Source organism: Arachis hypogaea, chromosome 14, assembly GCF_003086295.3.
Source record: "Arachis hypogaea cultivar Tifrunner chromosome 14, arahy.Tifrunner.gnm2.J5K5, whole genome shotgun sequence".
NCBI lineage: Eukaryota > Viridiplantae > Streptophyta > Magnoliopsida > Fabales > Fabaceae > Arachis > Arachis hypogaea.
Window position 1 is genome coordinate 50,213,281 of NC_092049.1, and position 9,068 is coordinate 50,222,348.

The 9,068-nt window shown below is 39.5% G+C and overlaps 2 non-coding genes across 2 annotated transcripts; both read right to left on the reverse strand.

Moving 5' to 3' along the window:
* Positions 1 to 1,911: 1,911 nt before the first annotated feature.
* On the reverse strand, positions 1,912 to 2,015 carry LOC112746473 (small nucleolar RNA R71). Its single transcript, XR_003174355.1, has one exon. It is a non-coding gene; the product is annotated as a small nucleolar RNA R71 (small nucleolar RNA).
* A 6,721-nt stretch (positions 2,016 to 8,736) lies between these two features.
* LOC112746733 (small nucleolar RNA R71) lies at positions 8,737 to 8,840 on the reverse strand. The gene has a single exon (XR_003174601.1). It is a non-coding gene; the product is annotated as a small nucleolar RNA R71 (small nucleolar RNA).
* Between the last annotated feature and the right edge of the window lie 228 nt (positions 8,841 to 9,068).

The following is a 9,068-nucleotide window of genomic DNA, read 5'->3' on the forward strand; positions in this document are numbered from 1 at the left end:
TCAATGAATGTTACAGAATTGGATCAGCAGCCTCATCAGGATTATGGATCATAAACCCAAAGCAAAAGGAAATCAGGGAAAGGCCTCAAAGCCCAAGAAACAAAACAGAAGCTCAATTTAGAAAGTGTATAAATAGGATAGAATTTAAGTTAGTGGCACTCGGGGGGGAATTTTGGGGGATGACTTTTTCTAGTTTTCATACTTTTTGTAATTGAATTCAGAGCTATGACTCACTAAACCCCCTTTCATTGGGTTAGGGAGCTCTATTGTAATTCAATGAATCAATAATAGTTTTTATCTTCTTCTTCAATCTTTTCTCTTGAATTTTTGTTAGAAAGATTCTCGATCTAATTCCATTGGTTAGTTGTCTTGGGAAAGAAACTATCCATAATTGGAATCCTTCGGAACCTTGGGAAAGGAATGGAGGATTCATGCTAGAGAAGCTTTCTCACAGTGAATTGGATTGGGGTTTGGATGGATATTGTGACATGTAATCCTACCAAATTGTGGTTCATGAAACTGTGTGGTATAATCAGTGATCGAGCATCATCTCTTCTTATGAACATTTAAACCAAGGGATTGGGAATTTGTTTGTTTTTAGAGAGAATTGGTGAGCCAAGGGATTGGGATCCAATCATATAAGATTGCCAAGCAAAATTCATTGAATGCATTGGTTGAGGAAGGGATAAAAAAAAATGTTTGATTCGGAGATCTCAATATCTCCTGAAACCCAATGAATTCCCCATTTCTGATCTATCACTTCTCTTTACATTCTGCAATTAAATTCATGCAATCACCCCGATCCCTTTTTAATTTCAGCAATTTAGCTTCTCGCTCTTTAATTCATGCAATTTTACATTCCGCAATTCTCATCTAAATCTTGATTCCGCTCAACTAGAACACACTTCTAATCCGAATTGCTCACTCAACCAATCCTTGTGGGATTCGACCTCACTCTATTGTGAGTTTTTACTTGACGATAACCGGTGCACTTGCCGGAAGGAATTTTTGCCGATCGTGCAATTTCTTAAAATCGTAGCATCAAGTTTATGGCGCCGTTGCCGGGGATTGGTTTTCGATTGACAATTCTCAAATTGGAAGTTAACTAGATTGAGCATTTTTCTTGCTTTGTTAATTCAGTTCAAGTTACTTGTTGAATTTTAATTTCTGCACTCTGTTACATGCTTTCTTTCTTTATGCCTTTAAATTCAAGCAACTAACTCACTGACTCACTAACTATTTGAATTAATTCCTCAACTGCTCTAACCATACTCTTCCATTAACCAAGAGTATTTCACTTGTTTGTTGCCGGTGCTATGTTTTTGTATGACAGGTAGGAGAGGAGAGACATCAACTCCTCATTATACCGAACCAGAGAGGACCCTTCATAAACTTTGAAGGGAAGCAAGAGGGAAGAGAGTACTGGGAGAAGAAGAATCTGAAGGAGAATCTGAGGACAATTTTGAGGAAGCTCTAGATCTCAACATGGATAGAGAAGTTCACAACCATGAGAGAGCTGATGGAAACAATGCCATTCCCGAGAGGAGGGTTCTTGGTTCATACATAAACCCAACCTCTGGGAATTGTGGTAGCAGCATTCAGAAACCACCCATTCAGGCCAACAATTTTGAACTCAAACCACAGCTAATATCACTTGTGCAGGATCATTGTTCATTTGGTGGGAGTGCTAATGAAGATCCAAACCAACATCTCACAAAATTCCTGAGAATTTGCGACACTGTGAAGTCCAATGGAGTCCAGGAAGATACCTATAAACTGCTCTTGTTCCCATTTTCACTTAGGGACAAGGCAGCTAAGTGGCTGGAATCATTCCCAAGGGGGAGCCTAACAACCTAGGATGAGGTGGAAAGCAAGTTTCTGGCACGTTTCTACCCCCCACAAAAGGTCAATAGGCTTCGATCTGAGGTTCAGACTTTTAGACAACAAGATGGTGAAACTCTCTACGAGGCATGGGAGAGATTCAAGGATTTGACAAGGAAATACCCACCAGACATGTTCCATGACTGGGTGCAATTGCATATTTTCTATGATGGACTTTCTTATGAATCAAGGAAGGTTGTAGACCATTCATCAGGAGGTTCATTGAACAGGAAAAAGACTGTGGAAGAAGCCATTGAAGTGATTGAGACAGTGGCTGAGAATGAGTACTACTATGCTTCAGAGAGACACAACACTAAGGGAGTCATGGAGCTGAACCATGTTGATACAATTTTAGCCCAAAACAAGGTGTTTGCCAAGCAACTAGCAGAGCTCACCAGGAAATTAGAAACAAAGCAAGTGGCTGCAATACACACACAAGATCAAGAGGAAGTAAGCACTGAAGGAGGTGATTGGGAAGAGGCCAATTATGTAGGAAATCAACAAAGGCAACCATATGATCCACATTCCAACACTTACAACCCAGGCTGGAAAAACCACCCAAACTTTGGGTGGGGAAACCAGCAAAACCAACATAACAAGTCCACATACCAAAACTCCAACCAAAGATCATACCAAGCCACACAAAACACTTACTCCCAACCATCATATCATGGCCAAAATAATCAACCTACCCAACCTAATCCGAACCAACAATTTCAAGATCAATTAAACAGGATAGAAGGAATGCTGGCAAACATGGGTCAGGATATAAGTGAGTTGAAAAGCTTTAGGGATGATGTGAGATCTACCTTAAGGAACCATGGTGAAAAACTCAAGAGGATGGAGTCTCAAGTAGGAGAGCTATCTCAACAGGCCCCCAAGTCAACTGCAGTGTTCCCTAGTGACACAGAAAAGAATCCTAAAGGGGAACAAAAGGGAGTGAGATGGGAAGAATGCAAGGCCATCACCATATTGAAGGAAGTCTCAGAAGAAAAAGGAATCAGACCCTCAGAACAGGAGCCAGAAATCTTGAAGGAAGGTGTGGAAGAAGCTAAGCAGGAAAGTGAAACTGAGCAAGCCAAGGAACTGCAAAAAGGCATGCTGGAAACATACCAACCAAAAGCACCATTTCCTCAGAGGTTAGGAGGAGGTGAAAAAGGGAAAACCTATTCAAGGTTTTTAGAGACATTTAAGTCTCTCCATATCAATATTCCCTTTCTTGAGATTCTCCAGCAGATGCCTACACATATCAAGTATTTAAAGGAATTGCTGAGCAAGAAAAGAGTTTTGAAGGGAGGACAAACTGTAATAATGAACAAAGAATGCAGTGCCCTCATCAAGAAGGACATAGTCTCTAAGAAAACAGACCCAGGAAGTTTTCATATCCCCTGCATCATAGGGGAAATAAAAATTTACAGAGGATTCTGTGATCTAGGAGCTAGCATAAATGTGATGCCTCTGACTCTTATGAAGAGGCTACAACTGAATGAGGTGAGATCCACTGATGTAATCATACAACTGGCTGACAAAACTCAGAAGCAAGCTGAAGGGGTAGTTGAGAATGTGCTGGTGAAAGTGGGAAATTATTTCTTCCCCACAGACTTTGTCATTTTGGACATGGAGGAAAGCTACCTACACCCTATCATTCTGGGAAGGCCATTTCTAGCCACTGCTAGAGCGCTCATAGATGTAGAACAAGGAGAGCTAATCTTGAGAATACATGATGAACAGCTCATTTTCAATGTTTTCAAACCTGCATCTGAGCCTGAACCAGAACCTGAAAAGCCTAAGGATGATAGTAGCCAACTGTGTTTGGAGGAAAGCAATCCAGCAGCTGAAACTCTGAAACAGTCCTTGGAAGGCAAACAAGAATTGCAAGAGTTAAAGCCACAAGAATCAATAGAAACAGATCAGAAGGATCCTCCTGGCATAAGGGTCAATGAAGAAATCCTCAAGAGAAAGGGAAGAATTGTAAAGAAATTGCCAAGAGGGTGGAGAAACAAGAAAATTCCCACTGAAGGTTTCTCTCCGGGAGATAAAGTGATATCAAGTCATTATCTGCCAATCCCACCTGGCCTCAAAACCATTCCTTCCCAGCTCCCTCAAGTGTTCACAATCAGGAAAGTTCTTTCTATGGAACATTTGGAAATCATGAAGGAATCAAATGGGGACGTTTTCATAGTGAGAGGAGAGGACATCAAGCACTACAATCCACCCTAACAAGGGGCAACCGTCAAGCTAGTGACGTTAAAGAAGCGCTTGTTGGGAGGCAACCCAACCTGAGGTAATACTCCCTTGCTGTTTCTTTTATTTGTTTCAATAAAAAGGTGAAGTAGTTTCTGTGCATTGCAAAGAATTAAGTTTGGTGTTTCACACCAAACAATGAATTCGTGGATCAATAATTCAAAGTGGAATGTGTGACTCTAAGTTTGGTGTTCCACCACACAGATCAACTGAACACAACAACCTTTGAATTATATGAAAGGAACAACCATTCTAAGCAATCACAGGAATGCTTAAAATCCTTAGCAGCAACTTCATTCCAAGAGAATTCAAGGACTCAAAGAGCAGAGGAGTAAGTAGGAGACTAAGTTTGGTGTTCACACACCAACTTAAGACTCAGACACTTGCCCATACATAGTTGAGCTAACCACTCAAGTGCTTGAGAAGCAAGCAACTTCATCATTCTTTGCAGGAAAGGAAACAAGGATCTGAGAAAGAACATGAAGCAACAACTAGGAGAAGAAGGAGAAATCAAATTGTTTCCTGGCAACAAAGAGAAAACAAGAAATTTCACAAGGTGGTGGTGTTCCTTGACCATTCTTTAAAAGGCAAACAAAAGCATGCTTGTTCTGGTTTAAACTGTAATTGTTGAATCTTTCTGGAATGTGAAGTTTTTAGTATGAGTGTCTGTTTACTGCTTTGAATAAAGTGAATGCCTAGATGTTTGGATATAACTTCACCTTCTTAAACAAATGCTTGCCATGCTTGTTCTATTTCCAAAAATAAAAGAAAAGTTTGAACAAAAGTAGCTTGGCTCAATTAGTGACAAATCAAGTAGAATTAAGTGGTGGTATGCATGCTTGATTGTTTCGTCAGATCATTGGAAATTGAGTGTAGAATTATCATTTTTGTGTAGAAGTTTGAATACTGTCTATGGATCTTGATGAATAAATGTCTTTGGCCATGAAAAAGAAAGAAAAAGAAGAAGAAAAAGCCACTGAAAAAGGGCAACCAAAATTTTGAGAAAATAAGCTAGGCACCAATGGTTTGAACTTCTGAGACTAATGCCTGTGGTGTTTATGTATTAAGGATATGCTTGGATGAATAGGTTCTGAGGAGTGTTTCAACACTTGGTAACTTGGGTTAACTAACCCGGGATTATCAACCAAAAGTCCATTATCAAGAGCAACCTAAATACAAAACATTTAGTCACACAAAGAGGTGCTGGGCACCAATGTCTCAAGAAGAAATGTGAACTAAAATGCCTGTAGTGGATATGTGTAGTGCACTGATAAGAAAAAGAAAATGCCAAAGGCTTGTGCAACACATGACACTAAGCAAACAAGGAGCAAAGGAGCTCTAAGAAAAAGAAAAGAAAAACAAAGAAGAGAAAAGTGCCAAGGACATAAGAATAACAAGAGGCCATAGCAGTGTTTGATGGATGCAATGAAAAAGTGATAATCTTACCTGATAAGAATGAAAAAGTGATGCTGCAATTTTCTGCATAAAACCCTTTTGATGAACTTCAAATGCTTGCTAATATAGCCAATGTAATTGCTTTCTGTTTCATACTTTCCTCTCAAATAACTCAGGACTTGCTTAGGGACAAGCAAGCATTAAGTTTGGTGTTGTGATGCCAAGGCATCTTAGGCTAGTTTCACTAGCATTTTTCTGTTAGTTTTAGTTGTTTTATGCATTTTCTTGAGCTTAAAGTAACCAAGAATGGTTAAATGAATAACAAAACAATGAACCATCCAAACAGTATGATTTTGATGCAAATTCCATGAGTTTTTAGTTATATTACTTGAATACTATGAATGGAAGATTTCTCATGAAATTTTGCAAGACTTTGATGCAGTTGTTTGGATGATTTCAGGGAAGAAGAGGCTAGGCAAGGAAGCAACAAAATTAATAAAGGAAGCTTGAATATCACATGTGGAGTTTAAGTTCCAGTTTAAGCTTAAACTGGAACTCAAACTACCAAGCCATATAATGCTGGGAACTATCAGTGGCGTTTAAGCTCCAGTTTAAGCCTAAACTAGAGCTTAAACGCCAAAATCATGAAAGCTGAGGAAAAGCTGAAAGTGGCGTTTAACCTCCAGTTTAACCTTAAACTGGAAGTTAAACGCCAGAAATGAGAAATGCACCAGGGAGCCATTTCCACGTTTAAGCTCCAGTTTAAGCTTAAACTGGAGCTTAAACGTGTTCGACCATTCTCCTCCAGGGTTGCTTTCTTCATTTCCACGTTTAAGCTTCAGTTTAACCTTAAACTGAAGCTTAAACGTGTTCGACAATCCACACTCCAGACTTGCCTTCTTCCATTTCCACGTTTAAGCTTCAGTTTAACCTTAAACTGAAGCTTAAACGTGTTCGACAACTCCACACTCCAGACTTGCCTTCTTCCATTTCCACGTTTAAGCTTCAGTTTAACCTTAAACTGAAGCTTAAACGTGCTTGAATTATACCACCTCCAGGAGTGTCCAACGTTTAAGTTGCAGTTTAAGCTTAAACTGCAACTTAAACGCCACTAATTGAAAAGGTTTCTGGGCCAAAGATATTGCAGTTTAAGTTAGCATTTGAGCACAAACATTAACTTAAACGTACTCTGGTATGAAACCCAATTGAATATCATGGTTTATGGGATTGGGCCTGAAGAATTGATGAGTCTGGAATTTCAAATTGTTGAGTCATGTGTTATTACTTGATTATCACTAAGTTGGCTCAATGAATGTTACAGAATTGGATCAGCAGCCTCATCAGGATTATGGATCATAAACCCAAAGCAAAAGGAAATCATGGAAAGGCCTCAAAGCCCAAGAAACACAACAGAAGCTCAATTTAGAAAGTGTATAAATAGGATAGAATTTATGTTAGTGGCACTCGGGGGGGAATTTTGGGGGATGACTTTTTCTAGTTTTCATACTTTTTGTAATTGAATTCAGAGCTATGACTCACTAAACCCCCTTTCATTGGGTTAGGGAGCTCTATTGTAATTCAATGAATCAATAATAGTTTTTATCTTCTTCTTCAATCTTTTCTCTTGAATTTTTGTTAGAAAGCTTCTCGATCTAATTCCATTGGTTAGTTGTCTTGGGAAAGAAACTATCCATAATTAGAATCCTTCGGAACCTTGGGAAAGGAATGGAGGATTCATGCTAGAGAAGCTTTCTCACAGTGAATTGGATTGGGGTTTGGATGGATATTGTGACATGTAATCCTACCAAATTGTGGTTCATGAAACTGTGTGGTATAATCAGTGATCGAGCATCATCTCTTCTTATGAACATTTAAACCAAGGGATTGGGAATTTGTTTGTTTTTAGAGAGAATTGGTGAGCCAAGGGATTGGGATCCAATCATATAAGATTGCCAAGCAAAATTCAATGAATGCATTGGTTGAGGAAGGGATAAAAAAAAATGTTTGATTCGGAGATCTCAATATCACCTGAAACCCAATGAATTCCCCATTTCTGATCTATCATTTCTCTTTACATTCTGCAATTAAATTCATGCAATCACCCCGATCCCTTTTTAATTTCAGCAATTTAGCTTCTCGCTCTTTAATTCATGCAATTTTACATTCCGCAATTCTCATCTAAATCTTGATTCCGCTCAACTAGAACACACTTCTAATCCGAATTGCTCACTCAACCAATCCTTGTGGGATTCGACCTCACTCTATTGTGAGTTTTTACTTGACGATAACCGGTGCACTTGCCGGAAGGAATTTTTGCCGATCGTGCAATTTCTTAAAATCGTAGCATCAAGTTTATGGCGCCGTTGCCGGGGATTGGTTTTTGATTGACAATTCTCAAATTGGAAGTTAACTAGATTGAGCATTTTTCTTGCTTTGTTAATTCAGTTCAAGTTACTTGTTGAATTTTAATTTCTGCACTCTGTTACATGCTTTCTTTCTTTATGCCTTTAAATTCAAGCAACTAACTCACTGACTCACTAACTATTTGAATTAATTCCTCAACTGCTCTAACCATACTCTTCCATTAACCAAGAGTATTTCACTTGTTTGTTGCCGGTGCTGTGTTTTTGTATGACAGGTAGGAGAGGAGAGACATCAACTCCTCATTATACCGAACCAGAGAGGACCCTTTATAAACTTAGAAGGGAAGCAAGAGGGAAGAGATTACGGGGAGAAGAAGAATCTGAAGGAGAATCTGAGGACAATTTTGAGGAAGCTCTAGATCTCAACATGGATAGAGAAGTTCACAACAATGAGAGAGCTGATGGAAACAATGCCATTCCCGAGAGGAGGGTTCTTGGTTCATACATAAACCCAACCTCTGGGAATTGTGGTAGCAGCATTCAGAAACCACCCATTCAGGCCAACAATTTTGAACTCAAACCACAGCTAATATCACTTGTGGAGGATCATTGTTCATTTGGTGGGAGTGCTAATGAAGATCCAAACCAACATCTCACAAAATTCCTGAGAATTTGCGACACTGTGAAGTCCAATGGAGTCCAGGAAGATACCTATAAACTGCTCTTGTTCCCATTTTCACTTAGGGACAAGGCAGCTAAGTGGCTGGAATCATTCCCAAGGGGGAGCCTAACAACCTGGGATGAGGTGGAAAGCAAGTTTCTGGCACGTTTCTACCCCCCACAAAAGGTCAATAGGCTTCGATCTGAGGTTCAGACTTTTAGACAACAAGATGGTGAAACTCTCTACGAGGCATGGGAGAGATTCAAGGATTTGACAAGGAAATGCCCACCAGACATGTTCCATGACTGGGTGCAATTGCATATTTTCTATGATGGACTTTCTTATGAATCAAGGAAGGTTGTAGACCATTCATCAGGAGGTTCATTGAACAGGAAAAAGACTGTGGAAGAAGCCATTGAAGTGATTGAGACAGTGGCTGAGAATGAGTACTACTATGCTTCAGAGAGACACAACACTAAGGGAGTCATGGAGCTGAACCATGTTGATACAATTTTAGCCCAAAA